Source organism: Diabrotica undecimpunctata, chromosome 5, assembly GCF_040954645.1.
Source record: "Diabrotica undecimpunctata isolate CICGRU chromosome 5, icDiaUnde3, whole genome shotgun sequence".
NCBI classification, from domain to species: domain Eukaryota; kingdom Metazoa; phylum Arthropoda; class Insecta; order Coleoptera; family Chrysomelidae; genus Diabrotica; species Diabrotica undecimpunctata.
This window is the reverse complement of record NC_092807.1, coordinates 26,447,094-26,471,003: the sequence shown is the minus strand read 5'-3', so window position 1 is coordinate 26,471,003 and position 23,910 is coordinate 26,447,094. Positions and strand designations below refer to the sequence as shown.

General features: G+C 31.6%; 1 protein-coding gene across 4 annotated transcripts in view; it reads right to left on the bottom strand.

Annotated features, from left to right (window-relative positions):
- LOC140441207 (G-protein coupled receptor dmsr-1) overlaps positions 1–23,910 on the bottom strand; it is a 553,187-nt gene that overhangs the window by 335,745 nt on the left and 193,532 nt on the right. For 3 of the 4 annotated variants that reach the window (XM_072531783.1, XM_072531780.1, XM_072531784.1), the window contains exon 2: positions 10,274–10,326. The exons of the other annotated variant lie outside the window; for it this stretch is intronic. The gene's annotated coding sequence lies outside the window, so the exon portion shown is untranslated. The remainder of the gene's footprint in view (positions 1–10,273; positions 10,327–23,910) is intronic. 4 annotated transcript variants of the gene reach the window in all.

Here is a 23,910-nt window from a genome sequence, read left to right as displayed (position 1 = left end):
TCGAATATTTCCTATATTAAATGGAATACCGCTAGTTCCTATATATTATTTGTGATAATATAATTTCGGATTACCATTCGTGTTTTCGGGCAAAATAAACTTCCACGTAAAATAACAAACAGATTTAAATAAGAGATTAGTTAAACTATATTACTATTACGTACACAAATAGAATTATAATATTTTAAAATATAGAATATATATTCTATATAAAAGGATATAACAATATCCTTTTACAAAGGATATTGTTGGTCAATATCAATGCCACAGATCACCTACCTTATTAGTGGTCTGTGATCAATGCGAAAGTTCTGTATTTATCCCACATAGAAAATGTCCCTAAACGAAAAAGAAGAAGTGCTTCATAAATATTAAAGATGACATTGAAAATTTAAAAGAAAAGTTGTAAAATGACTACGAATTTGCTCGTAAAAGTTTGAAGCTTCAAAGTGATAAAGCCAAGGTCAGAAAATAAACGTTCTAATCTACAATATGCACGCTACTACTCCTACTACGCATGTACTCCTAAATTATAAGGCCGAGTATGTATACTAATACAGCAAGCGACACGACTGAAGAGTTTTTCAGAGTGCACTTTTCTGCAGCATCAAAAACGCTGCACCTCCATTGTCATTACAAAAGGGACTGGAAGTTTTATACTGCAGAATATGCAATATATTTAGAAAAAGCGCAGGCTTCGGATGCATACCTAAAGCTTTTTGGGTAATTAGAATCTCTTTTATTCCTAAACCGAGGGCAAGAGGACGGGAAAAGTCTCTGAGACCAATATGTCGAATGTCATTCTTAAAGAAGACATTAAAAAAACTGCTCGATAGATATATCAGAAATGAAACATTGGTACAAAATCCAATACATCAAAAACAACATGCCTGTAAAGTAGAAAACTCAATTAATACAGCATGCCTTAGACTCATAGAAAAAGTGGAGTACACAATTCCAAATAAGATATGATGCTGAGAGCCATGCTTCGAAAGCACCCAGACTAACAGCCATTGAACGTTGAACTATAGGAATCTAAAGTCAGCAAATTCCAACGAAACTCTTTTTTTATATTTTGATCAATTCGTTTCACTTTGTAATTAAATTATTTTATATTTTTCAAGTAATTAAGCTTTGTACAATTTTGAAAATAAATAATTTTTTAACAGTAATCAAAAGTGCATAAATTTATCATCATCATTATAATTTGGCTCTACAACTCTATATGAGTCTTGGCCGCGTTTACTTTTTGTCTTCTCTTATTAAGGGTATTTGGATGTTTTAATATTGAACACATTTCTAAAAACTGTCTTTTAACGAGATTGCGTTCAGTGCCAAGAATTTTAAATTCATTAAAGTTTACTTCGTGCTTAGTGCTAATAGCATGTAGGGCAAGAGCACAAGTGTGCTTAGATAAATTAATATCACTGCGGTGTGTCGTAAGACGTCCTCTCAGTGATCTCCCTGTCTGACCGATGTAACATGAGTCACACTTAGCACAAGGTATATGATATATTACATTAACTTGTTCCAGAAGGGACAGAGGTGTTTTAGTTTTAGAAAACAAATTCCTGACAGTCTTAGCATTCTTAATTGCAATTTTAACCGGTACGTTGTTATGTTTGTACAGTTTAACGAGTTTCTCAGTAACTTGAGGAAAATAAGGTAACGATGAGTAATGGGTAGTTGGATTCCCAAGTACATTATTAGGCAGAACAGCGTTGTTAATTGAATTATTTGATATTATTCTAAGTTGGTCACCATTGGGTATGTCATTTAAAGAAGAACCATAGCTTTGAACGAAAAGGTATTTATTAATAAGGGAGGATGGATAGGAATTCTCAATCAGAATATTCTTAAGTAATTGAAGGGATTCCCTTCGATTAATCGGATGTGTCAGTCTATTTAGCCTGCAGCTTAAAGCTTTAATAAGGTTTAATTTATATTTAAAGGGATGACAAGAGTGGTAGTTTTCTCAACGTCCGGACTAACGTGGGACTTCATCAGAGAACTGAATAAACTGGCAGACCGAAAAAAAAATTAAGCTTGTCTTAGAACTAGAGCGGTAGGGAATCGAAGGCAAAGAAAAAACAGATCAAATTGCTAAAAGAGGATCGAAAGAATGAAACAGAGCGGCTGTGACTCTTTTGTAATTAACGGCTGCAGTTAATTATTAACGTAGAGCTGCAAAGAACTGAAACCGAGAAAATTATAGGCGATATTGAAAAAGGATCCCAAAACAAGCATATGGAAAAACATTATTGATGACGATGTACAAAAATAACAGAAGTTTTGCTTCATGTTAGCAGAATTAAACTAAAAACAGTAATAGAAATCTTAACCGTGTAAATGTATTGTCGGGACATAATGGACTGAGCGGAAATTAATATAAAATAGTAGAATTCATTCTTCAAGGCAAAGTTCGTGAATGGACTCATATACCAAATAAATACCAATTCGGCACCCCCATCGAACAAGGTTGTAACAAAAGTTAGATCTATTTTTACATTTCAACACAGGCGAATTCAGTGAAAAATCGCGCAAACGTCAATATAAACCACATAACTTAATTCTTAATAGTTTTGCTAATACTCTGTTGAAAAAACTTGAACCTTAAGTTACGTGTGTCAGTTTAGCGTAAAAAAGGCAGTAACACTGTTACTCCCTATGTGAAATTTTTAGTTTCTATATATTTGACGATTAATAATATAGCTTTGGTGCACGTGTGTTTAATTTATAAAGTAATCAGACATACGGTGGTCGGTGTATCTCCTAAGTCAATGTTTTTGTGTGAATAGTTTACCGGGGAATAACATATGCTTTGTTTGTGTTTGACTAGTCACAGTATATCCCATTTACGTATCCCATATTATCTCTCCAACGTGAATGTAACTTGTACATTATTTAATTTAGTTGATTTTTGACTATACAAGTGTTTCAATATCGAGATATATTTTCAAAATGAGTTGTAATAGGTGTATATTAGAATTAGCTTTAAAAAATAGTAAAACAGATGTTGAACGTGGGCGTGGTAAGCGAACTTATCTTAAAAAAAATAATTTTGTAAGTAAAAATAAGTAGTTTATATTTTATTATAGATATGAAACAAAATTTATTTTCTGGCGAGATGGACAACTTTTGATGCCACAGAAAACCCTTTATGTGCAAATACATTATATGTATCATCCGATGAAATACTTATTTAACATGGCAATGATTTCATCGAATTTAAAAAAGAAAGTTACGCCCTGATTGTAGCAAATTTCTAGACCCGAAAGGTAGTGATAGAGTCTAGTGGTCATAGTGACCTTTTCTCTGCTAATGTGTCCGAATATGTACTTTCCAGTTCTGAAGGTAAGATGTCAATTTTTAGAATATTCATTGCTTTTTACTTTTTTCTTGTTAATAGACGACCATAATTTCATTTTGTTACGAATTGTTAATTTCTGTTTCTATTGTTATTCTGTGACGTAGATATACAAAATATTATTTTGTTGTAGGTAGTAGCTATTCGGATGGACCAAAAGAAAAGATCCACAAGGAATCTACGTTTCTGTAGTTGGCTGTATACCATATATTAAAAATTAATTAAAATCCTTTGTAAAAGGTATATATTTAAAAACCCAAAAGGGGTGTGTTAGACAAAACGTTTTCGGAATCCATCATTCCATCATCAGTGTCTAGGAGTACATGAATGTAGCCACTAAATATATGGGTAAAAACCCGTTAACAAATAATTAGATACATTTGTTTGACAGTATTTCTTATAAATTATTACGATGTTAAAGTTACCGTTGGATTAGGTAACATGGCGACATATGACACCACGTTGAAGTTGCTAGTCCTGAGACGGTGTGTCTACGAGGACTTTATGGAAGCAACTTCCATATACTTCCATCAGTTGCTTCCATAAAGTCCTCGTAGACACACCGTCTCAGGACTAGCAACTTCAACGTGGAGTCATATGTCGCCATGTTACCTAATCCAACGGTAACTTTAACATCGTAATAATTTATAAGAAATACTGTCAAACAAATGTAACTAATTATTTGTTAACGGGTTTTTACTCATATATTTAGTGGCTACATTCATGTACTCCTAGACACTGATGATGGAATGATGGATTCCGAAAACGTTTTGTCTAACACAGCCCGTTTGGGTTCTTAAATATATACCTTTTACAAAGGATTTTAATTAATTTTCAAAAGAAAAGAATCTACAAGAAATAAATGAGTTTGAATCAGAAACAAAGCTAAATATACAAACCAGATATAATGCTAATCATATAGAACAAAATTCGAATAAGAAAAAGAAACGAGATATGCCGGGAAAATGTACTTCTGATCGTAAGGTCGTAAGATGACACGCAATACCAACATTAAAAATGCAACTTGAATAAAAGGAAAAAAATTAGGATTGGCATTCACGAATCAACGAGGTCAACAAATCCGAGAAAGTCAAATGAAACAAAAGTGTACACAGAACTGTTCCAAAAAATGTATTCAAAACTTATCTTTACAAATGGGAACCCAGATTTTTTCACAATTTTGGGCACTTGGGAATCATGATCATCAAGTACACTACAAGAAAGACTACCTAAAAAAAAGTAGTACTTTCAACACTTGCAACTTCAAGGCGCCGCTGGTCATATAAATATTCATTTATGGTAAACGGTGATAAAATTCAGATATGTAAGAACTATTTATATAAAGATTGGTATGAAAGTAACTGATTGTATTTCACTAGCCGATCAACAAGGCCGTCACGAAAACCGCCCGAACAAAGTACCTGAGGTTACTAAAGAAAGTATGAGGACACATATTGCTCAGATACCAGTTGTAGAGTCACATACGTAAAGGCTCGTACCTGTCACGTAATTGAAGAACCTGTAACGTTTCCCAAATTATATCAACTTTATAAAGACTGATTACATGATAATGAATATGCATCAGAGATACAAGCCACCGAAAGACAATATCGATTCTTCAATGAATTTAACATCTTCTTCTTCTTTGGGTGCCTCTCCTATCGGAGATTGGATATCATTGGGGCGATTCTAATTTTATTTACTGCTGTTTTGAATAATTCGTTAGTGGTACAGCCAAACCACTCTCTTAACTGCTCATCCAGGACATTCTTCTACGGCCTGGATTTCCGCGTCCTTGAATTTTTCCTTGCATTATATTTTGTAGTACTTTTGTCCTCTAATCAGGTGGCCTAAGTATTCAAGTTTTCTCTTTTTTATATTCAGTATAACTTCTGGATCGTTATTTATTTTGCGTATTACCTCTTCATTTGTAATTTTATCCATACAACTTATTTTTAGTATACGGCGGTAGCACCACATCTCAAAGCTTTCAAGATTTTTAAGATTCCTCTGTTTAATGTCCATGCCTTAACACCGTAAAGCAAAGTACTGGATACATAGCATTTTAATATTCTAGTTTGTAGCTGAATACTAATATCACGATTACAAAATATTTTTTTCATTTTTATAAAGGTAGACCTGGCAATTTCAATACGTCTTTTTACCTCGTGATTTTGGTCACCCGTTTCATTGATGGGGGTTTTCAAGTATTTGTATTCGCTTACTTTTTTGAGTTGGGTACCGTTTATTGCGATGTATTGGATTCTTACTGAAGGTCATATATTTGGTTTTTTTTTGACGTTCATCCTTATGCCGTAGTTATTACATATCTCATTCATACTTTCAACTAGATGTTGTAGATCTTTCGCTGTTCATGCTATAATCACAGTATCGTCAGCATATCGAATGTTATTGATAACTTCTCCATTGACTATTATCCCTTCGTTTGCATGTGAGAGAGCTTCTTGGCATATTTGTTCGCTGTAGATATTAAACAAGAGCGGTGAAAATATACAACCCTGTCGCACTCCTCTACGTATTTGTATTTCGTCCGATGTTTGGTCTTCTATTTTTATATTAGCTCGCTGATTCCAGTACAGATTTAATATTATTTGTATCTCTTGTGTCGATGTTTTTACCCTCCAGGATTTCTTTGAGTTTATTGTGGCGTACTTTGTCAAAGGCCTTTTCAAAGTCTATAAAGCAGACGTTTACCTCTTGGTTAACATCTAGATATCTCTGTGTTAGGACGTTTAAGGCAAATAGAGCTTCTCTTGTACCTAATCCTTTTCTGAATCCCATCTGTGTATCGTTAATATCGATATCTAACTTTTGATAGGTTCGGTTGTGGATGACTCTAAGAAATATTTTAAGCAAATGACTTATTAAGGAGATTGTTCGATGATTTGAACATTGCATTGCCTTAGTTTTCTTCGGTATGGTGACAAACGTAGACGGCAACCATTCTTGAGGTATTATACCAGTACTGTATATTGTATTGAATAGATGTAATATTATGGTTACGGATTTATCATTTAAAAGCTTTAACAGTTCTGTAGGAATTTTATCAGGTCCATTTGCTTTTCCATTTTTAGCGTTTCTTATTGCGTATTCTACTTTTTCTTTCAATATGTCTGGCCCAGTTGCATTGATTATCTGAGTTAAGTTGTTTCTATCGTCTTCAAATAATTCATTCAGGTATTTTGTCCATCTTTTTATTTTATTCTCTAGATCTACAATAAGATTTCCATCTTTGTCTTTAAGATTACCTATTTGGCATTTCTTTATGCTGCCTGTCATCTCTTTTACTTTTTTGTGCATATTGAACGCATCGTACTTTTTCTCATAGGTTTCCATTTCTTTACACTGTTCTTTAATCCACGCCTCTTTGGCTTCTTTTATTCTCTTTTTTATGTGTTTATTTATTTCTTTGTATTTGTCTAGGTAATTCTTCATCTTTCTTTTTTGTTCCATCAAGTCTAGTATATCTTGTGTCATCCACCCCTTATTCTTTGTTGTTGTTTTTGTAAGATGTTTCTTTCCCGCTGTTTGTATATCTGTATTTATGTACTTTAATTTTTGGTTAACATTATTTGTATCGTTAATTTGTTGCTGCACTGAACGGAGGTTTTCATTTATTTCTTTTTCTGTTTCTTGTCGTATATTTTTGTTTCTGAATGACATGAATTTAATGAATTTAACATAGATTTCTTTAAATCCAAGAAAGATCCATGCCCGACATGTTTTACAAACTTTCAATGAAGGACACTGCTATGTCTGGGATGAGACTGTTGGCCGGAAAGGTGCTAACGAAATTAGTGGTGCTGTATATTTAAGTATTGAGATAAAAGTAAAAAATTGATTTACAGACTTTTTCTTTTTTTCGGATAGTTGCGGAGGACAAAAAAAAAATAGAATAGTTTTTTCTATGTACTCCTATGCGGTGAAAAAGTTTAACATTAATATTACACACCTATTTTTTTAAAGTAGGGCATTTACAAAACAAGTCGATTCAATGCATGCCCTGATAGAAAACGGAAAAAACATCAAGTCGTATATATTTTAGACCAATGGATAACCATAATACGATATACCAAAGCATCAGGCAAGCCATATAAAATAACAGAAATACATCAAAAACAAATAATAAATTTTAAACTATTTAAAGAAATCCATGTTAATTTTAAACTGTGTATTAAAAACCATAAAGTAAAATGGTCTAAAATTAAATATTTACAGATCCGCAATGAAAATGCGAAAATAATTCACGTTAATTATGACGTTCTTTTCGAAAATAATAATTACTGCGTTAATTTAGAACAAATGCCTGTAACTCAACGTTTTTCTACTAGGAAGTTAACAAAAGATAAGAATGAGATCACCCTGACACATATACCTCCCGTTTATTCCAATTCTCTTGTCATATCAAAAAAAAAAAATAAAAAGATTTAAACAGCCTCTGTAAGTCAAATGTCATACCCAAAAATTTTGTGACCCTAAAAATATTCAAACATCAGACTCAGAATATACATTTTATATAATTATTTTATTTTGTTCATAGTAATTATTTTGTTCGTAGTGGTAGAATATTGTTGTTTTTATAAAATTTATAAATTCAAATTAAAATTGTGAAAACTAAGAGTTGATATTTTATTTAAATATAGCATAAAAACTAATTTTTGAAGTTATACGAGTTATACTTCTATACGCGCGCTCCACGTTGGAAATTTGTATGGGAGTGAATCTGTGAAATCATTACATATGTAAGATAATGAGTAAGAGAGAGACAGAAGATATATTTTCTCTCTCTTCCTCTCTCGAATATAAAAATGTTCCTTTTGTATATATAATTTAATATTATATATATTGTATAAAGATATATATACATATAATATTATATATATATATATATATATATATATATATAATAAAATATTTATTAATAATATTATTTATGTGATATGTTTTGTATTATTTATTAAATGTTCATATTTATATTAGTCTTTTGTATTTCAAAATAATAATCTCAATAAATCATTGTATAATTCAGAACGATCAATTTTGAAATACGTTTGTGTCATGTCCTCGCTAGTATAGTAGTCAGTATCCCCGCCTGTCACGCGGGAGACCGGGGTTCGATTCCCAGTCGAGGAGGACTTTTTTATTAATATTATTACATGGTAAATGTATAATGGTAAAACATATATGCGTCAGTAGAAAAGTTATGTATATTATTGTCATTTTTAAATACTTATGAATATTGAATTTTAATTTGTATTGTATTATTATATTAATAACAAAATAAACAATGAATTTTACTGCAGAGTATGTGTAAAAAAATTTTTGCATTCAACTCCTTTCATACATATATGAAAATAAAAATATACATTTTCATCAAAATATTGATTCAATCCTTCATTTACTTATTACAGGCAAAAGTTGTTTATTAATTGTTAGTAAGTTGTTATTAATTATGTTTCTATTTCTGCTATGTCTTACCTATAGCATTACATATGTAATGATTGTGCAGATTGACTCCCAAATAAATTAACGGCGAATACGTGTATAGAAGTGTAACTTCCACCGGCAGTCCCACTGGACTGCCACACCCGTTTTTTCTTATTATCATTGCCAATAACTTAAAACATATAACTTTTTAATGGTAAAACGGAATAAATAATTAACACGGAGAGTGTAAAATGGTTGTTAAGCGTGTTACGACCTTTTTCTACGAAGAGTCATGTTTAATCTTAAGGTTTTATCTCAATCAAACTCAAAATTTTCAATAGTTAATAAAATTACAAAACATAAATCTCAAAGTAATCCCTCATTATGTTATAAATATCGTCTCGCATTAGTGTAAAAGAGTTTACTCATTTCGCTACAAATTTTTAAAAATACATCTTTTCGTTTTTTGCCTCTCCTGTAAAATCGCTAAATCTGAGTTACAACCTTGTTCGATGAGGATGTCGAATTATTCAATGTTACAAAAGATCAAGAATCCTTCGTTGGACAGACAAGGACAAGGATGCAATGACAGATTATTGAGTGGTTGCATTGTCGTCAAAGAAAACAAAGTTTGTCCGATAACAATTTGAAAATTTGGAATATTGATCTGGATGACAGTCACACTATAAATAAACTCGGTTCGCTAATCCCAGTCCGAACTGTCTAGTGAATTTAGTAATTATTTTTTCGCGAAGTTAGTTACTTTTTGACAGACTAAAAGTGGCTGGAAATTACTATACAACCAAGCACCCGTACTCATAGCCAATACTAATAGTAAACAAACTAAATAGTAAATAAAATAGAACTTTGCGAATTACCGACAATCAATATTTATTTATCTGCACCATATAATAAATAGTTATGTTAAATTATAACAACTAAATATATATTTTTTAAATATATACTACCCAAAATTTGATGGGTTTAGTATACACTTCGACTATTTAGAATAATTCTTCTTTTTTTAAAGAAAGAAGTCTGTAATAGCAGGATACTTGAGCTATTAATACTGAGAAGTAGGAATTGTTGTGTTGTAGGTTTCCGACAATGAATCTGTCAAAATTTGTCCGAGCTAAGCGAATGGAGTTTAGCACTGATTGCTGATGTCACAATATAAAACAATAAATATATTCATCTATTAAAATTAATTTCATTTCACATTGTAACAAAATCCATTGAAAATTGATACATTTTCTGGATTTGTCCAATTATAAAGTTTTTATTTTATTTTTTTTTCATGATTCTAGTCCAACTGGTACTTTTTATTTTAAGTAAATCTTTCTATGACAGAAATAGTTTCTTAAATTTTTTAAAATTTTACACTATTTATCAGTTACATCATGTTCAAATGTTTTTAAGGTTTTAAGCAAATTTGTGTTAAATATGAAAACTACTTACCAAAAGCTGATGCACGATGCACGATGGTGAAGTTATATTCGATGTCCAGTAACCTATAATAGTAAAGCATATTAGATAAGTTAAGAGTAAGTAAATAATAAGTTTATTATTACATTACTACAAAAAAGTATACAGAGTTGGCCACTCAAAAAAGTCTATCCTGATACTTGGCAAGATTAATTGGATTTTGTGAAAATATTAACCTCCTTCTCTCTACAGAGGCCACCAGTACTACTTACTACATCGTTCCTAAAATTCGCCGTTTTTAAATCACCGGATGTTATATATTACCGTCGGGTATGCCGTAAATATGATATTTATTTTATAGATAAACACACTTTTGTGAGACAATGAACGTGATTTTAATATCTGATATATCAGGTCACCATTCACAGTTATCGAAGTTAGGAAGAAACGAAAGTTACCAGTGATTTTTAATTCATCGTGACTGAATCACTCCCAGTGAAATCACGTACCACCACTACAAAATATTGAACTGTATTTATAAATCTAATTTATTGACTCTTTACGCACATTTACTATTTACTATTTACGCACATTTATTTATTTAATCTACATAGAAACACTTAAATATTAATTTATTTACACTTATATAATTTATTTAATACATTCACATCGGTAAATAGCCGAGCGAACAATTTATTAATCAAGACTTGTTTCAGACTGTCCTTTTAAATCTCAAATCGTCCGTTTTATACCTGATTTGTTTATCTAGACGTTTCTGATCGCTTCGTTGACCTTCGGTCGGAACGCCAACGAATTATTCGACCCTCATCTGGAAAGTTCCAATTGCAGGTATAAGAGGGAACCCTTGGGTATTACCTGCTAGGGCTCCTAAGAAATACTTGTTAGAAAAATATATTTACAGCTTAGGGTATGAGTCACATTTATTGTAACATTGCCCCTCTCTTAAAAGATGGTTTCTCCTGGAACATTGTCGGGCCAGAAACTGGAACGGTATGCTGGTATCGGCAACTGGACCCTCGGCAAGTAGTAAGAAAAACAGGTGTAGTATATATGTAGTGGTAATCGGTGAAGTGAAAATCCTTTCGATTAGTAAGAAAGTGTGTTCCTGTGGGATAGGTGGTTATCCAGAAGATGTTTTGGAGAAACTGTAACGGCTTAAATGTGTGAGAGAGACTTTCACCAGCTGAGGAGAACAGGGGTGTGTGAAGCTTCCAAGAATACGAGAAGTAGATGGTCAGAGCACAGTCGGAAGAGAAAAGAACCAATAGAAAAATTGTGTAAATAAAAGGTCAGTCTGATATACAATAAAACAGGGACTTTCAATCACAATCGTAACGATACCATAACTAATTTGATTCTTTCAACATTTTGTTTATCTTTCTTTATATTCTTTTTGAGTACAAGTCATAATAAGTATTGATAATTCGTGTATGAACATGAGAAAATTTTTAAGTTTAATTATACGTATTAAAGCATAGGCTATATGCTTGGTTTAATTATAAATTTATTTGATTTAATCATTTGAAAGTAATTTTTAAAATTGTTCTGAAGTTATTTTCTTGTGGCATTTTAAATTAATTACCATTTAAATGAGAATAAGCCACAATTAAAGGTTAAAATACGTTTATTGACGTTTCAATTTCCACTTCGGAAATCGTTCTCAAAATACAAACATTAGTAAATTAAACAAATTTTGTTTTTTGTTACTTAGTGAAAAATTCTTCTAATAATTTAATTTTATCTGACTCATCTATATTGACAATTTAGACATACCTTATATATTTTAAAGTAGACGACTTTAAAATGATATTGCCAATATTGTTGAATTGCGTTCCTGGGACGACTTTACTTATAAGATAGTTCATTCGATTACATGAAATCAACTAAAACTTGAGAATATCCGTCAGAAAAGATCATAACATGTAATTCGTCTTTAAAAAGACAAATACATGCCATGATAACAGTAAAATTCTCCTGATAGTGATTCCATAGTAAATTATGAGGGAAAAACCAGGAAAAAACCTCATAATACTATCCCGACATGGTAAGTACTTGATCGTGCATTTAGTTTACCTTCAATAAACACCAAATTCCGATTTTATATGTTTGTTATGTAAAAAACATAAATGATGTATTCTCTATATTTTACTGACTTACCAATACTGGTATTTTCCTTTTAATAACTTCCTCTTTCAATATGAGTAACCAGATCCTACTACATTCTGCCGAGGAATTCGCGACACAATTGGTCTCATTTAGCATAATTAGAGCCGCTTCTTTGATTTTTCTCTTTTTACCATCCGTTTCTTTTAGGACTATATTTGAATCATTCCATTGAACCCTATGTTCATTATCCCATGCGTGTTTACAGATTTGAGATCTATCAAATTCTCTATTTTTAATATAGGATTGATGTTCACTTATTCTAACATTTAATGGTCTTGATGTTTCACCTAAATAAAACTGATCGCATTCACAAGGTATTTTATAAATGCAATTTTTTGTCCTTTCTTGTTCATTGTTAGGTTTGGTTTTGGACAAAATAGATCTCAACGTGTTTGTTGTTTTGAATGTTGTTGAAATGTTGAATTTATTTCCTATCCTTTTAAGCTTTTCCGATAATCCTTTTATGTATGGTATTGTTATTTTCCTCGTATTATTCCTTGCATATGCTGTAGGATCTCGTTCTAAGTTGTTTTGTTCTATTCGATCGATTGTTGAAAATTCCTTATTTATAAACGATAAAGGATAATCATTTTTTAATAAAACAGATGTTAACAAATGTTTTTCCTCCAAGAACGAATTTTGGTTAGAAGTAATTTTGGCTCTATCGTATCAGGATTTAATAATTCCCTTTTTAATATTAATATTGTGATTTGATTTGAAATTTAAATATCTCTTGGTATGTGTTGGTTCTATACACCTGAGTTTCGTATCCAGTATCGTTCTTAGAGATTAAAACATCCAGAAAAGGTAATGTGATATTATATTCCTTTTCCATGGTAAATGTTATTGTCTCTTCTTTATCGTTTATATCATTTAGGAATGTGTCCAACAACTCTGATCCATGAGGCCATATTAAGAATACATCATCTACATATCTCCACCATACTGAGGGTTTTAAATTTTGTTTAGAAATAATATTTGTTTCAAAATCTTCCATAAATATATCCGCTAATAATGGAGATAAACTAGAGCCCATTGCTAGTCCAAAACTTTGTTTATAGAATTCATTATTTAGTTGAAAGTATGTATTATCAGTACATAATGTTATTAACTCCATTATAGCTGATATATTTAGTCTTGTTCTAGTTGCCAATGTATCATCACTTTCTAATTTTGTCTTGACTATATTTAAAGTCTTATCTAATGGCACATTCGTAAATAAACTATTTATGTCAAAACTTACTAAAGTATTATTTGAATTAAATTCAATATTTGATAATTTATTTAAAAAATGTTGTGTATTTTTTATAAATGTGTCATTTTTTATTTGCAATTGGTTTTAAAATATTTAATAAAAATTTTGATAGTTTATAATTTACTATGGAATCACTAACAGGAGAATTTTACTGTCATCATGGCATGTATTTGTCTTTTTAAAGACGAATTACATGTTATAATCTTTTCTGACGGATATTCTCAAGTTAAAGTTGATTTCATGTAATAGAATGAACTATCTTATAAGTAAAGTCGTCCCAGGAACGCAACTCAACAATATTGGCAATATCATTTTAAAGTCTTCTACTTTAAAATGTATAAGGTATGTCTAAATTGTCAATATAGATGAGTCAGATAAAATTAAATTATTAGAAGAATTTTTCACTAAGTAACAAAAAACAAAATTTGTTTAATTTACTAATGTTTGTATTTTGAGAACGATTTCCGAAGTGGAAATTGAAACGTCAATAAACGTATTTTAACCTTTAATTGTGGCTTATTCCCATTTAAATAGTAATTAATTTTTAAAAAATTGTTTTATAATATATCATCACAAATAATATTTTTATTTATTTTCCCATTGTTCACTTTTCGCCCAAAAAACATTAGTATAGATATTACTTTGATCCATGTAGAAAAATAAACGATAAAAAATAGCTCTGAGATTAAGAATTAATTAAGAGAAATTAATTTTTTGGCAAAATTAAGCCTAAGGCAAATTAAAGTTTACAAAACATCATAAGGGTCATAATTTGCAATTCATAATATATATATATATATATATATATATATATATATATATATATATATATATATATATATATATATAAAGTAGTTAGGTATTAAACTCCATTCGCTTCGCTCGGGCATATTTTGACAGATTCATTGTCGGAAACCTACAACACAACAATTCCTACTTCTCAGTATTAATAGCTCAAGTATCCTACTATTGCAGACTTCTTTCTTTGAAAAAATAAGAATTATTCTAGATAGTGGAAGTGTATACTAAACTCATCAAATTTTGGGTAGTATATATTTAAAAAATATATTTTAGTCGTTATAATTTAACATAACCATTTATTATATAGTGCAGATAAATAAATATTAATTGTCGGTAATTCGCAAAGTTCTATTTTATTTACTATTTAGTTTGTTTACTATTAATATTGGCTGTGAGTACGTGTGCTTGGTTGTATAGTAATTTCCAGCCACTTTTAGTCTGTCAAAAAGTAACTAACTTCGCAAAAAAATAATTACTAAATGCACTAGACAGTTCGGACTGGGAATCGTGAACTGAGTTTATTGACTGACACGTTATATAAAATAAAGTTTTATTTTGAGGTTGCAGTCATTAATAGGCAGACTAACATCACATAAAAGTGACCTTAGAAATAATAAAAATACGTGTGCATTAATAGATCATGCAATTAATAAAAATCATTCATTTAATTTCAATAAAACTAATATATTAAGACGTGAAAACCAATTAAATAAAAGAGAATTCTTAGAAATGGTATGCATAAATAAATATCAATGCGTTAATAAAAAAACTGATATTGATAAACTAAGCAATATCTATAACTACATTCTGTCTTACGAAAATTAATACTATAATTTTCTAATATTAGATTTTCTGACTATAAATACTATAATTTCAAAAAATTTAAATATTCATATTTGGCGCTTTGTACGTAACCATAATAACAATCAAGAGCTAGTTATCAACAACAAAAAAACATAATAAACAGAAACGAGTGTCTTTCTGACATAAATCAAACATCAACATAATCAATGTCATAATGAATTTGTACAAAATTAAATAAAATTGAAATATTGTACTTACATAACTATATAATTTTAATAAGTTAAGTTTTAATGTTTTGTAACTTTGAAAATTTAATGGATTAACCTCATGTTGTTAGTTTTTATACTAGTTTTATACAATTCTATTTAATTCTAATTTCATTGTATTTACTGATACCATATTTTAGCATATCCTGAAGAAGCAAATACATTTTGCGAAAGCTAGATAAAGAACAAAGAGTTTCACTTTCCTGCCCTATTAATGACTGCAACCTCAAAATAAAACTTTATTATATATATATATATATATATATATATATATATATATATATATATATATATATATATATATATATATATATATATATATCTCATGTGCCTATTTTCTAAAATAAAATAAAATTATTAGGTAATAATAAATCTGAAGAAAGCTGTCAAAACTTATAGATTAATAGTGTGATGTATGAAGCTAGTAGCGTTATATATATATAATCAGAAAATTCATTAACCTAATGGATATAATCTGTTAACAGTAACTTCCGCAATACTTAATATTCAAATACAAGCGAGACGTTGGGGAGCTAAATAACGATTTTACTGGTAAATTTGTAATGGTGAGCTAGCACGTGTTGTCAATATAGGAGTGACTCATTGGTTTATGGTTCAAAATAAACAGTGAATTTAGTATTGTATCGTTAGTTAATGTTCGAAGTTTATCATGTTAAAACGTTATTTATTACCACATTAAGGACCATAATTTTTTTTTTTTTTAATTTTTTAATTTTTCTAAAAAAAATTTGTTTTAACAAATAGAGATACATAAGGACCATAGATATTAAAGATTAATATAATAAGTTTATCTTATTGATATTGTGAAATGAAAGTTTATTAGTTTTACTATAGGTCATAAATAGATTTAGGCAAATATGCAAAAAAAGTGAAAAATATGCTTATAAATATGCACTAATTTACAAAAAATTTTTGCATTTCTTTTGGAAAATTTACAACAAATATGCATGTTTTTTTTTAGAAAATACGCATACTGTCAATGAAAACATATATTTAATAATGGTATGTAATTAATGTTTATTTTATCAATCATAAAACAATGTAAATAAATTTAAAAACATAGTAGGTGTTCCGTTTCGCATCTATGTTTATTTTAAACTTAGGTATTTGTCACAGTAATAATATATTTATTTTTTATCTTTATTCAAAAATATGCGCCACTGACTAGAGCGCTTTATATTTTTACCAGTTAAAGTAGAAGCCAGCTTTTAGCGCGAACAACTTCACTTCGCTCTCAACACCAGACCAACTCGGTCGTTATTTTGTATAGTCGGTTTTTTAATTACTATAATTTATAAAATACGTAATAAAAACAAGAGAAATCATAAGATTTCTTACCTGGCGAAACTGAATTCAAATCTGTACCACTGTGCTTTCTACAACTTGCAAAGCAAACAGATTGATGAATTGGTCGGCAAGGGAATCTAAAATATGCATTTCACAAGCCGTTCATCATGTTCAAAATTTGAAGTGAATTCAGTTTCTTGTACTCCAAAAATAGTAACGAAATAAAACCTAATGACGGTATTAGATTTTTATTTTGATGCAGGGCGGCGGCAAGCCGCTTATACGTATTTCAACCCCTTTAAGTCTCATCAGGGCCCTGATTCTATTTCATTTTGATGTCGAAATTTAACAGCGACTACGCAATGACAGTCGCAATCTCTAGCGATTCTCATTCATTTCGATTGTACATAGTTAAAACTTGGGATATTTACTTTATCATTTTGACACTGCTAAAAATTTGGGTTGGCCCTCTTGTTTATTGGCTGCACGCTGAACAACGCTTATTGAATGTTTGTTTTGCCTTTTTTTTTCTTGTTTGAGTTGTTAAATCATATAGTGGCCATTCTTAATTATATTTTGAATTGAAAGAAAATGGATGGAGAGGCTGTCGGTGATCGTGGCACTAAATTGTCTGTGGAGCAAAAGGAAATCATGGTGGCTTTTTTGGAGGACCATGCTGATTTTGTTAAGGGCAAACTCCTTGGCCATGATGGCAAGGAGAGAAAAAAGGTGATGTGGGAGATCCTTCAGTTATAACCACTAAGGTTAATATAACCACTAAGATTTGACTTAGTGGTTATATTCTAATATATTTTTAAATTTACTGCAGCTTAGTAATACTTACCCTAAACATTTTGGGTATCCTAGAGGCATAAATACCCTCCTCCAAATATGGTTCTAATACCCTTATCAAATAATTTGCAGCTTGTTTATTAAGCCGAATTGCTGCCTAAATTGAGCATCACTTAGTGAAAAAGGATTTTGAGTATCCCGTAACATTCTTCTTATCCTCCGTTGTGAGCGTTGGATATGTATCCTTTCTTATTCCTCCAAAACCAGCAAATGTCCGTAAAACGCAGCCATATTAATACTTTTTGCCTCAGTTTTCCTTGCAAGAATCAAAACACAACACGGCCTAAACCGAACCTAAGTTCACTTCTCCCAGTCGCCCAGTCCAGCCAGTCATGTCAGATTAATTTCAACTCGAAATGAAATTTCAACCTCTTTCTTGAAGCTGAAATTAATTTCGATAAATCGAAAATTAGTGACGTCGTTTGGTTAGTTCAGCTGAAATCCACAAGGCTCGCAAAGTCGCATTTCGACGTCGCCATATTAATTTCGACATGTTTTGACTCGAAATCTCAATTAGAATCAGGGCCCAGAGCGGCATATGACACTGCTCTGAATAAAAACAAAATCTATCCCAACGAGAGAAATCAAAAGATTTTTTAACTGGCGAAACTGAATCCAAATCTTTACCACTGTGCTTTCTGCAACTTGCAAAGCAAACAGATTGATGAATTGGTTCCCTTGGTCGATTTCCTTGCCGATTCCCTTGCCGACCAATTCATTAATCTGTTTGCTTTGCAAGGTGTAGAAAGCACAGCGGTAAAGATTTGAATTCAGTTTCGCCAGGTAAGAAATCTTATGATTTCTCTTGTTGATATTAGATGGCGTTGTTACGTCTGTAAATAATTATTTCGATTATTATTGTCCTAAGACAGGATAGATTTTGTTTCGATTCAGAGCAGTGGCATATGCCGCTCTGATGAGACCTAAAGAGGTTGAAATACGTATAAGCGGCTTTTCGCCGCACTGCATCGAAAAAAAAAATCTAATACCGTCATTATGTTTTACGTATAAAAGTCTATCAACCCTTACAGTTTTCTTCAGTAGGTAATTGTAATGTACTAAATAATTCTAATGAAAGTAGTGTAGGGGTTTTTCTTTGTTGTCTAGGGTTTAATAATTATAGGCCACGGGTCAATTCGAATTGAAACAAACACTTTATTGTTTAACTCGTAAATTACAGGAATGAATATACAACTAATGTAAACAGTAACTATAACTTGAAATAGGACCGCGGCTTAATAGTAAAAATATGAACGTCTTTCGTCGTACGTCGTATACAGATGAGATGCCGTCATATGCATCTATCAACTCTTCATCTCGAGTGCTCTACTTACACTTATGTTGTGTACTCGACCCCCGTCGAGCTACTATTTACCGCGTTTTATGTTTATTCAGCAATGCTACTTAACTCTGGCCTTCGGCTCACGATTCGTGATAAATGGGAGTTATTGGTAACGGAAATAATATTTTGTAATAAGTTTATTTAATGACAAATGCAATCCTACAGTAGTAAAAAAGTAAAATACTATTCCTTAGAATTATGAAAACAATAAAGGACTAAATGTTTTTTAAAATTTTCCAATAAAAACTTTATCTGTATACATATAGATACACAAGTTCCAAAGGGTAACAAATGCAACATTGCATTTTTGTGTGTTTGAGACATGTTTCCTACTGAGGCCCCTAAAAAAATATTAGAGAAAATTTTAAGAAATACTTTTAAATTTGTACTTTTAAAAGAAAAAATAAAACACTAACAATTTAAATGAACAAAATATTAATTTTACATTGAAAATATAATAATTGATAGTCAAGTACGACAATAATCGCATATATAGTTCTTCTTTTGCGCCAGCACACTCAACTTGAGCCCAAAGGAAACATATAAGGCATTTAACCCAACGCTCTCCTTTACAGTCATCTGAATATTTAATACAACAAAACAAACACTCCGCGTCCTCTTTAGCTGTGACGGAAGATACATCTGGTGGAATTTCTGACTCAGAAGAACCTGAGGATATGGTGTCGTCCGAGTCTTCTCCGGAGCTAGGTTCCCCCTTGAACTTAAGACTTTTTTTAGCTTTCTCTTTTCTTTGCAACGGAAGACATTTTGAACTACGACTTTTACCACGTGTCGGTTGTTTACTGGCCTTAGCTACTTTCTCCTCTCTAATTGTTGCAGCCTCTTCTAATTACTATTTGCAAGAAAAATCAGTTATACATGCTAAACTGATTGCTTTACTCTTCCAGTAGAAGCCCTTTTCTTAATTTTCGGTATAGGGTCGATACGAAATGGGCTTGTATGGAAAGAATTTTGCTGTGTTCCATGTTCATTCTGAGGTTGGCTCTGGGTAGAATTTTGTTTCTCTGAGGGTGACAGATTAGCTTGACAGGATCCAGATGACTTTGGCGGAATAATTAAATCAGATGCTCTTGATGTTGATGGTACAGTCAGGTCAACACCATTCAACTCAGATGCTCTTGATGTTGATAATAAAGCCAGGCCAACTTCAACACCATTCAACTCAGATGCTCTTGATGTTGATAATACAGCCAGGTCAACTTCAACACCATTCAATTTAGTTTTACTGGGATTTAATTCTCTCTGCTCGTCTAGTTCCTGAGAAATGGTAGAATTTGGAGCAAGCTGTTGATTCTTACGTGCCTCCATAATGTATTCAGATTCTGTGAATGTGTTTCGGTTAATAGAAAAAAATCCAGTAACTCTGAAGCCATTGATAGCTATCTCAGCCTTCTGACATTTAATGTAGGTCCTCCCAAAAAATTCCATTACATCATAAGCACTAACAGGCCGATTACTGTGTCGTAATCATTGTTGGTTCCCGGTGGAGCCCCTTTTTTCAGTCGATCGCTAAAATTCTTGCGTGGAAAAATGACTAAAGGGGGAACGAAGATTCCAGTTGCATTCATACAGGCAACGATTGTAATGAGAGATCCACGCTCAGGAGATGTCAGTGCAGCAACTTGCCTTTTTCGACGCAAACCAATTACTTTAACCACTTTTGACTGTACGATAGATATACCACTTTCATCTACATTGGAAATTCTATCAAAGGTAAATTTTTTTTGTCATAAACCTCTTCTAGAAAATTAAAAAATATATCGGTATTTTCTTTACTGAATCCTAAAGCTCTTGCAAAGGACGTACTAGTTGGTTTTCGTTCTGATAACTTCTTTTTGTGGAGTTTAAAAAAAAAGACTTTTTTTGCCCATTTTTGCCCAGCCATTTTATGTTTAAAAAGGTGCTGAACGTAATTCCTTTCAGCTAATCGTACAACCATTCTTCCTAAGTCTGTTCGTGTAAGGGCAAAGCATGATGCTTCCATGGTTAAACAACAATTATCTAGTTCATTCTCAAGTTGTTTGCAAAAAACCGGTGGCCTACCAACTTTTGTAAGAGATGAATCTAAGGGATTTTCATGTTTTTCTTTGGCCAATCGTTGCAGAGTTGATTTTGGCACATTATACATTTTACTGGCTTTTTTTTAAGCCCATTGTCTTGTTTTTCGGAGAGCGTCAATCGTCCTTGACATGTCCGAAGGGGACCATGATATCAATGTCTTTGTTTTCGGCATGATATCTGCAACAATATTATCTATCAATTTCAATTTTACAAGCCAAAAAGGGAGCCCACATTAGGAAATTTGGGGGGGGGGCTGGAATAAGTAACGCTTATATAAAATTTAAATATCAATTTTCCTATTTTAAAAATAAACTAAAGCCAAATGTTAGACCATGAATCAGTAGCTTGTAGATGTATTCTTTAAAATAATATAATGTTTAAAGTACTTACCAATATAATATTAAATTCCGGCAACACAAACTAAAAGCTCGCAAAAGTTTTCCAAACCAAGATTTAGCTTATTCACTGACTACACCTCAAACGAGTTACGACAGCGACGAAAATGGTCGGTTGTGCTTTGTTCTCATAAGGAACTTCACGTTTAATAGTGTTGCCGCTTTGCAACTGTACCGTACATATAATATATCAACTTAGGATTAGGCCCGGGTTTGGGCAAGTTCCTCTACTTATTTTAATTACAATGTGTAACAATTCGAGGTGTTTCATTTTGTAAATGATTTCTTTTTTAAGCGATATATTTTTTCAGTTCCAAACCGTTCCGTAGGTGACTTATGATTTCACACATCCGAAAAACAGTTCTTCCAGTGGAAGTGAACCAAGCACATTGCGCAATAAATGCGCAATTCTGGGTAGGGCTTTTACAAATCCTGCTGGAAAAGAGATTCCGGCCCATAAAGTGTAAGGATGTTGCACTGAGAAATGCAGACTTAAATGTCCGACGAAAATCGGACCAAGTTATTGGTCTTTATCAGACATTAATAGACAACGGGACCTCTTAGTTAAAAATCTTAGACCCATCAGGCCTAAATATTCTACAAAGCAGCCTGGAAGTACAAGGACATGCATTTATGGATACTTTACATAAAAATATAATTAGAATCTATACGACTTTTTTCAAAAATACATTAAATATAAACAATATAGTTATACATATAGCTTTAAAGAAGATTACAAGAACAGGTTTTATAGAAAATGACAGAAAAGGTGGTAATGAAAAGGCTGGACGACCAAGGATAGATGATGAAAGAAAGAATTTTGCAAGAATGCAAATAGATTCTTTCTCTGTAATATAATCTCAATACAACCAAGAACGAACACAGAGAACATATTTACAAGGGGATTTGAACTGACAATACTGAGTATAATATTTCGTTTTTTCGGTCAAAAAAAGATGGAAGATAATTAAAGATATTGCTATTTATAACACAAAGGAGTAGCTCGTAGAGGTGTTAACGAAATAGGTAGTTGTTTGGCAAGGAAAAATGGAAAACCCTATATTACTAACGAATTTCGAGATTTCATGGATAAAAGCTTTGGTTAAAAACATAGATCACTGTACCTAAATAACAGCGGAGAAACAATTAAATAATGGAGTGCATAAATATTGTTCCAGTTAAAAAAATCAGCTCCATGCACAATTGCCAACATTGTATATTAGCCAAAGTATTAAGAACTACAATGTGGAATTAAAGTAGAGATAAAAAAGGCCAAGAAAAAGTGGTTAACAGATCAATGCATAGAAATAGAAGAGTATGACAGAAAATACGACAGCTTTAATATGCATAAAAAAATAAAAGAACTAACAAATACCAAAAAGCGAGCACACTATGGGACACTTAAAGATGATAATGGTAAACTCATTGCAGACATCAAAGATAAACTAAGATTTTGACAAGAATATATAATAAAACTATTCGACGACGATAGATACAAGAAGAACCACAGGAACAAAATAGGACCTAAAATAATAATGTGCGAATTAGAACAGGCAATTAGAAATGCAAAGACCGCAAAATCAATAGGCCAAGGTCAGATATCCACTAAGCTAATTAAATGCATTGACGAAGAAACACTGCATATACTTTTAGATCTGTGCAACAAAGTATACAACAGGAGTAATACCCGAAGATTGGTTGCTCTCGACGTTTGTAACATTACCAAAGGCAGTACATGCGAGAGAATGCTCCCAGTACAAAACAATTTCCTTAATAAGCCACACATATATTTCTCAAAATGATACATAGAGGACTATACAAAAAAATAGAAGAAGATATAGATGACATCCAGTTTGGATTCAGAGGAGGACTAGGAACGACAGAGGCTCTGTTCACTTTTAACATTCTCGCGCAAAGACGATTAGGTATGAACCAAGATCTCTATGTCTGCTTTATAGATTATCAAAAGGCTTATGATAGAGTACGACATTAGAAACTCGTAAAACTGTTAAAAGAAAAGAATGTGGTTAGTCGAGATATACGGGTTATTGTCAATCTACACTGGAACCAAAAAGCAAAGGTTAAATTCGAAAATGTGTATACAGAAACTATAGAAATCAAGATTTTGAAAATACCATGAACCCAACGAGTTACAGATGCAGAAGTGTTAAGAAGGCTACAAAAGGATTGCGAGGTCATAGAGCACATCAAAATAAGAAAGCTGGAATATTTAGGCCACATTACCAGAGATACTAAATATGAGATATTGAGGCACATAATGCAAGGTAAGATCAAGGGTAAAAGATCCATAGGAAGACGAAGAATTTTTTGGCTAAGAAACCTAAGAGAGAGGTATAGTTGTAGCTCAGTAGATCTTT